An 8,196-nucleotide genomic window follows, 5' to 3' on the forward strand; every position below is an offset into this window, starting at 1 on the left:
TTCATAACCATTTTCTTAGGTGCTTACTGTGGCCAGCAGTTTCCAGTGGTGCAGCAAATGGTAAATAAAAAATCATTTTGGAGGTTGTGGATTCAGCTCAGTGGTAGAGCACTTGCCTAGCAAATGCAAGGCCCTGGGTTTGGTTCCCAGCTCTGGGGGCAGGGGTAGGGCTCATTCCTATGATAGGGTTCCTATGTCTAATGCTCACAGGTTGAGAACATGGTTACTGTTCTAGTTACTGTTAATTCATGATTTTAGTGATTACGCCTACTGTATGCTGGAATGTGGAATGAATGGGTTGAAGCCAAGCTCCCACCAAGCTTCCATTTAAACGTGACTAACTGAAACCTGAGATGGGTGTCATGAATGTTAAAATGGACGTTTTGACTGGGCTCCAGGATGTAAGACGCACCAATGGGATGCTGAACCAAGCAACTGACCCCATGATTCACGGCCTTCCTCGCCAGGTGTACAGCTAAGGCCATAAAAGACTGTGGGGGGGGTGTCTGAAGAGACAGCAACACTGGGACATGTTCCGCCCGTTGTTCTTCCTCCAGGGGAACAGGGGAGAGCTAGAGCGGCTATCTCTAGCCAGTGACTCAGAGCGCTTGGAAATGAGTCCCCTGAAGGGGTGGACACAGAGTTCTTCTATCTGAGAAGGTGAGGTAGATAGTGGGGACAGGGTCAAGGCAGCCGCCTGTTTATTCTTAGAGTGTCACTTGTGGGCCCATGCAGGAGGGGGCCCGGTAGTGTCTGTCCAAGAGGCCATTAGGTAGGGGAGGGTCTTCAGGAGCCAGAGCAGGTGGTAACCCCTGGACCTGGAGGCTATGGAAGTGGTCACCAGCAACGCTGGGGGAGTCCGCCTGCACCAAGGGAACTACAGAAGGGTCTCAAAGCTGGAAAGAGCACAGGAGAAGAGGCAGCATTAGCTGTGGGGCCTACTGTTCAGCTAGCTGGTAAGGACCTTCTACACATCAGCCCAGCCTGAGGCAGGAGCTGGGCTGACGGACCAGACAGTGGCTAGGCTCAGAAGAGCATAGGTAGGCTAGGAGACACAACCTGCCTTCCTTCAAGTGCAGAGGAGCGAAGATCTCACACTGGGTCAGGGTGGAGGTTTTGTTTTCCTAACAAGCAGATACAGATTGTTTCCAACAGTGGTCCTGCAGAGGTGATGCCTGGGCTGATCTGATTATAGCTGGGAGAAAAACATGTCTCCGTGAATTAAGTGTAGAAGGCACAGACAAACTTAAGGTTATATTTTTGTTTGTAGCACAAATTAATGTTGTGTGTGTGTGTGTGTGCATGCCTATGAAGACTGGGGATGGTCTGTGCTTCCCACATTATTTTTGGAGACAGTTTTCCACTGAGGCCAGAGCTCACCAATTTGGCTTCCCTGGTTGGCCAGCAGGCTCTGGGGAACCTCCCGTCTCCACCCCTCCGGTGCTGTGGTTACAGATCCGCACACTGGTGTGGCTTTGCATGTGGGTGCTGAGGACTCAGTCCTCATGTTTACACAGTGAGCACCTCTACCCACTGAGCTCTCTCCCCAGGCCCCGGCTAAGTGCACACGGTTTCAGACTACTCTAGGGGTGAGCAAGGAAAGGGAGAATTGAGTTGGGCTTTCTTCATGCCCTGTCCCAGCCTTCAGTGCTGCCGCCCACTGCTGGCACCTGAGCTGTGGCCGCTGGATTGCAGCCTGTAAAAGTTCCGGGGAGTACGGATTAGAAACCAGGGCCCCTGGCACCCAGGCCCTAGCTCTTTCCATGACCACATTTGAAGAGTGAGTTAGGTGATGATCTGACACCCTGAAATGGAATTCATGCATAAGAGAAATACATCTGGGCACTTATCGGAGTGCTGGAGAAAGGAGTCAAGGACCCGCCCAGCTGGTGCTTCCATAGGACCATCTTTTCCAGGGTGGAACCCTGGCAGAGGTAGCCATGGCAACAGAAGTCAACCGACCTTGTGCAAGGAAGAGGTCCTCCCTGAGATGTCTTATTAGTCCTGTCGACAACATGCACTTTGTTTGCATTTTAAAAATAAATGAACAGGAATAAAAATCTGGTCCCTGTAGGAAAGCAGACTTGTGGAAAGGGGTGGTAGTCTGTGTGCTTTGGAAGCGTGAAGCTGGCGAGGAAACACATCCTGTGCCTCCGTCTCCGGTGGCTGCCATCTGGCTGAGGAGGAGGCTGTAGACTGCCCAGCCAGCCCTGAGAGGCAGCGCTCCAGGCAGCCATGTAGGTGCTCTCTGGCCCAAACTGCTTTGGGCCTCGGCTCTGAGAAAGGCGGACCCAGGCTTCAGTCTTCAGCAGCAGCAACTCCCAGTTGATTTCTCTGTGTTTCTCAGGTAATTTTAACGTTTAGTACCACTGTAGCTATATACTATACTGCTTACAAAACCCACACAGAATCAATACCTGGGATATTCTCATAATAGTACAAATATTTATGATTCATTAAAAAGCAGCCATTATGGTGAGAGTCATGGTCTCAGCATGCCCACCCTTTAGGCTGGTGTGCTGCAAATGATTCCTGCCCATTAGAAGAGCATGGCATGAGGCCAGCTCCGCTCTCAGCAGTGGAACTGGCTGGTTCTATGAGGAGGAAGACACTTGTGGGCCTCTTCTCTCACAAAGCAGTGGAGCCTGCTTTCCCCAGGCCCTGCCACCTGGCCACGTCAGCACAAGTTTGTTGTCTAAGGTCCTGGCAACTCCCTTTCCGCATGTCAGGCATGTTTTCTTCTCCTCTTCCTCCTTCCTTCGTCCCCATCTTTCCCCTTCTCTGCCTTAACAAAGATCCTCCTGGATGATGCCATATTTTTCTAGAGATTTTTCTTCAAGATTTCAGTACACATTAACTTATTAAAGCATTTTGAAGGAGAGCTAGAGAGAGAGAATAAATTACTCTTATTAAGTGCAGCATTTCTCAAATTTATTTGACATCTATGAGCAACTGTAAATCAGGTGTTTTCTCAAACACCTTGTGTGGGCAGGCAGTGAGAGACAGAGACAGACTCAGAGCAAGGGAGTGAAGCTCACTGATTGGAGGAGTAGAGGCTCCCTAGGGTCCAAGAAAGGAGGGCGTGGAGTGGACACAGATGTGCCTCACACCTGCAGCCATGGCTCATCCCTTCTATGTTCCACGAGGAAACTGGCTGAGTTGGCTATATGCAGAAGGGCGAGTCCTCATTCCTTCACACTAAGCTCATCTCCAGCCCGTGGGTATTACTGAAGCTCAGTGTACATGCCAAGCAATTGTCTGAGCTGACCGGGGGAGGGGCTGGAGAACATCTGTGCCACACAGCCTCGGCTGAACTTCCCTGCTGCCTCTGGTTAGCCAAGGCCTGAGCACATGCCTGCCAGGGCGAGCCCGAGCCACACCTGTGTTCAGTGATGCCTGCGGCGAGGCCTCCACTCATGGGATAGCTCTGTCCTCATCTTTCTAGAAAAAAGGATTTATTTTATGTGCATGAGAGTTTGCCTGCATGGGTGTGTGTGCACCATGCCTGGTGCCTGTGGGGGCTAGAAGAGGGCGACAGATTCTCTAGAAATGAAGTTGCACATGCTGTGAGCTGCTGCGGGTGCTGAGAACTGAGCCAGGGTCTTAGGCAAGAGCAGCAAGGGCTCTTCACCCCTGAGCTGTCTCTCCAGCCCCCTCTCCTCATCTTACTGTCAGTGCGAAGCAACCACTTTATGATACACGATCTGGTTCTTCAGTACAGTTCCTCTCCATGGCCTCTGCTCAGGAATAATGCCACAGGGGGCACCATGACTCTGATAACCAGCCTGTGTGACACCAAATTTTTGGTTTTCATATGAGAGCTGGGAAGGAGGAGGGCAAGTGGATGTACAAACAGCTCATGTTCCCGCCTGCAAAACTGAGGACAGAAGAACAGAACCCCTTGTTTTGATCCCTCTGGAGATGACTGAGTACCAAAGTATCAGGGTTTATTGCAGACATCTTTCTCAGAGTTGATGGAGAAGTCAACAGCTCCAAGACAAGGAGCTCACAAAACAAAATCCTTCAGCTTGCCCCCAGGCCCTTCTGCTTTTCAGGTATTCCTATCATGGGGTGATTAGATGCCCCAGCACTGAATGACACACAGGAAAAAAAGGGTGCTAAAGAGACCATCAGGTGTCAAGAGGGGTCGGCCATCCTTTAGTCTACTCCCAGTACTTCCAGAATCCCTCTACTTCTGCCCAGTTTTGCCCGGAGTATGCTGGCCCATCACCACTGCCCTTACAGCTCTTACCCAGTCAAGATACCCAGTGTCTTGACTTCTGGCTCCCACTCCAGTCTCCTTGTGATTGTTTTTCTCCTTTGTCAACATCCAGGGATGTCTTTGCAGAACAAGAGTTAAATCGCTTTTCTGCTACCCTCCACTCTAGAAGCTCTCGTGTGCCATAGAGAAAGAGCCACATAACCGTCCTTGGCGCGGGAGCCCTGCCCACCCTGAACCCTGCCCTCCTCTCTCTGCCCACTGCTCACCTTGCTGCACCGCCCTTGCATTCACTGCCCCAGCAAGCCACTCTTTCCAGCCTTGCAAGCTTTGCCCTGCTGTCCTGATCTTGACTTGGTCTGTTTTCTTCTGTGACCCGGAGATCTTCTTTCCCATTCCCTCTTCAGGGAGGGCTCCTCCGACCACTCTCTTCCTGCCCATTACACTATTCTAATTCTTAGAGCAGCTCTTAGCAGTTGGGTGCTATGAACTCAGGGGCTGGTCTTCATGGGAGGACCTCAGGGCTCTCAGTGCTGAGCACAATCCTAAATGCGGTTGAATGAGTGAACGCTACTCCTTGTTCTGAGCAGCCATCACACAAATCCTGGAGCCCTCTACAGAGCACATTTCCTCACCTGTAAGATGGGGATGAGGGTACCTGCATCACAGAGAAAAATGGAAGGTGTTGGAGAGCTACCGCTCAGAGCCCCCCCTGACAGAACACCACTCTTGTGATAAGTCACAGGAATTTCCTTTTGGTAAGATGGGCATACTTGCTTTCCAGGAAAATTTTTTAAAGATAAGATAGAGTACAAGCTCTAGTAAATGTACAAATGCACAGAGGAAAGCTTTAATAAGCTACAAGTGCGTTCTCTGTGAGGGTGGTGTAGGAGGGCTTCTGGCTGGGACTAAGGACAGGGTAGGAGCTGACCCGGAAAAAGCAACGTCACAGCTGACATGGCAGAGAGGAATCCTGGGAGAGGAAGACCGTAACTTCAGGAATTCTCCTTGTGTCCACAAAGGATACACAGGACTCAAAGCCTGTCATGTCACCTTGGCTGCCTGGACCTATGTCATCCAATGGAGTTAGAATGTGGCCCCAGGGTCAGCTTCCAGTTGGATAGCAGTTACATGAGTAAAACACAGAGATAACGGGCAAAACTCACTTAATAATACTGTACTGAACCTCACACTCCCCCCAACATATTTATCTCTGATAACCCAGGGTACGTTTGCAGCTATAGCACATTACATCTAACCCAACAGCCACGTTTAAATGGCAGGTGCTGCCTGGGTGGAGAGTTTGACAGTCAACCCTTGCTATCCATGAAAATGGAAAGAGGAATCACAATTTTTTTAAATTAAATTTTTATTTTTTATATTAATTACAGTTTATTTACTTTGTATCCCAGCTGTAGCCCCCTCACTCTTCCCTCCCAATTCCTCATCTCCTCCCTGCCCTTCTCTAAGTCCACTGATAGGGGAGGACCTCCTCCCTTTCCATCTGACCCTAGCTTATCAGGTCTTTTCAGGACTGGCTGCATTGTCCTCCTCTGTGGCCTGGCAAGGAGGGCCTGTGGCCCTCCTTTGGGGGGTGGGGGGAGGTGATCAAGGAGCCAGCCACTGAGTTCATGTCAGAGACAGTCCCTGTTCCCCTTACTAGGGTACCCTCTTGGAGACTGAGCTGCCATGGGCTCCATCTGAGCAGGGGTTCTAGGTTATATCCATTCATGGTTGGAGAAACAGTCTCATAAAAGACCCCTGTGCCCAAATATATTTGGTCCTTGTGGAGCTCCTGTCCTCTCCAGGTCTTATTAACTCCCCCTTCTTTCATGATTTCCTGCACTCACAATTTTTTAAAGCTTAATTTAAAAACCTTTGATTCTGTGTCTATGTGTGTATGAAAGTTTGTGTGTACACATATGTGCAGGTGTCTGCTGAAGGCATCATATCCCCAAGAGCAGGAGGTACTGGTGTCTGTGAGCATCCTACCATGGATTCTGGGAACTGAAAACTGGTCCTCTGCAAGAGCGGTAAGTGCTTCTAACAGCTGAGCCACTGCTCCAGCCACACAAGCAATGTCTAAAACCTGAACCTATGTAGTCACCTACTTATGTGTCTATCTTCAGGACATGATGGGTAGGGGGCTTATTTAAAATCAAACCCTGTTTTCTTCCTGCAGCCTCAGTCTTTCTGGAGAGATGTATTAGAAGCCATTTCTAACCTTCTTGCCAATGGTTTACAAAGGTTAAGGATTTCAGTAGTCAAACTGTAGCCATTGAAACAAGATCAAACTTGGAAATGGATGAGAATGGAACATTCTGTCAAAGGAATGGGCTGCAGAGAGCAAGAGAATTGTTGTGGAGTTAAGTCGGAAAATACTGGACCTCCCTTGACTGATAAGTCTATTAGCAGCCTATAATTGGACAGGACTGGGGGAGCTTTACGAGGACGGGCCCTCAGCCTGGTGATGGCCAAAGCAACTGCTTCAGCATTGGTGTCTAGGACATCTATAAAGCCATGTTTCTGGTGAAACCCTGCAGGCAGTCTGGCTCTTTTGGAAACCTCCATGCTGCTTATTAGTGGCATGCTGGTCTGATGTCAGTCACATGAAGTGTAACCAGGCAACGCGCTGGTGATACCAATCACACGTAGGGTCCTGTTTGGGCTAGGGCCTTGTTTTGAGCCACTAGCAAACTCATTTGCAACCCCAAGCAGAGGGTTAGTACAGATCAGGTGAGGCCACCTACAGTGAAGACGATGGATTCTGGGGGTGGTGCTGAAGGGGCGGCTGTCTTCTTTGTGCTGCTTTTGGGGGCTGTGCTTACTGTTTGAGAGCATACAAAGCAGCCTTGGTTCTGAAGTTGCCTTGGGCTGGGTGAGGCCCACATGGTGGGGATTGCACTGCCAGCCCCCTAAGCCCTGCTTTCCCATTTTCTCCCCATTTCCACACCTGACAACCGCAGTCTAGGCTGGCCAGAGCTGCTCCCCAAATGGGAAGAGAACGAGAACTGCTGTCTGTCCTGCAGAAGATCACTCCCTGTGGACTTGCCGTCTGTCCAATGAGGCTGTCTTTCCAGACCGACATTGAGAATGTCCTGTGGGAGGTAATGTGGCAAAGCCCACACCAGGATCACACTCATAGACCTGTGCACAGGTTGGAGCTCGGAGTCAGGGACTGAAAACAGTGGCTGTTACAGCTGTTGGAGCCATAGCACCCAGGGGCCAGCTCAGCCCAGATGCTGGGTGAAAGTCAGAAATAGATGGGGTGCTGAAGTCTAGAGGAGTGGGTGAGCACCCCCAAGGCTAACTCTCATCACTGGGGGGCTCTGAATGTGACTTTGTTCTGAGAGGATGGGCCAAGAAAGGAAAAGCACTAAATATTACAAGTTCATTCTCATGGTTGAAAGTGAGAACAAACTTTTAAAGAAGTCATATTGATAACCGGCACTGACAAAATAGGCAATAGCTCCTATACCAAACATTCGGTGTTTTAATAACCTCACACTTGGATCTAGATGCTCCAGGGGACCTTGTGAGAGTCTCCCCTTGGCTTGCTATCAAATGCAGGAGAGCTTAGAAAAGGGGGTGTTGCAGAGCCTTCCTCAGAACAGGAAACATGGAGTCTGGGTTATGTGAGAAGGAAAATGGGTTGTGATCTCTTCCTTCAAATGGCTTTTAGCTTTTTTAGGGAAGGACTGTCAGCGCTGTTTAAACAGGCTGCACTGTGGCTTAAGCCCGCAGTTCGGGAGGCAGGAAGAGCCCTCTGAGAGCAGAGAGTAGCATGGTGTCCAGGAGATGGGAAATCCAGGAGTGCCTGGAAAAGCTGAAGGGATCATGGGTAGTAGGGTGTGGCTGCTCTCCCTTCCCCTTCAGAGCCACCTCCTCCAGCCCCTCTCCCACTTGGGCCCACACATATGCTGTTCTCTTCGGCCAGAAGACCATCCCCGCCCTTTATCCCCTGCAACTTCATCCTT

This window comes from Meriones unguiculatus, chromosome 14 (assembly GCF_030254825.1).
Source record: "Meriones unguiculatus strain TT.TT164.6M chromosome 14, Bangor_MerUng_6.1, whole genome shotgun sequence".
Taxonomy (NCBI): Eukaryota; Metazoa; Chordata; class Mammalia; order Rodentia; family Muridae; genus Meriones; species Meriones unguiculatus.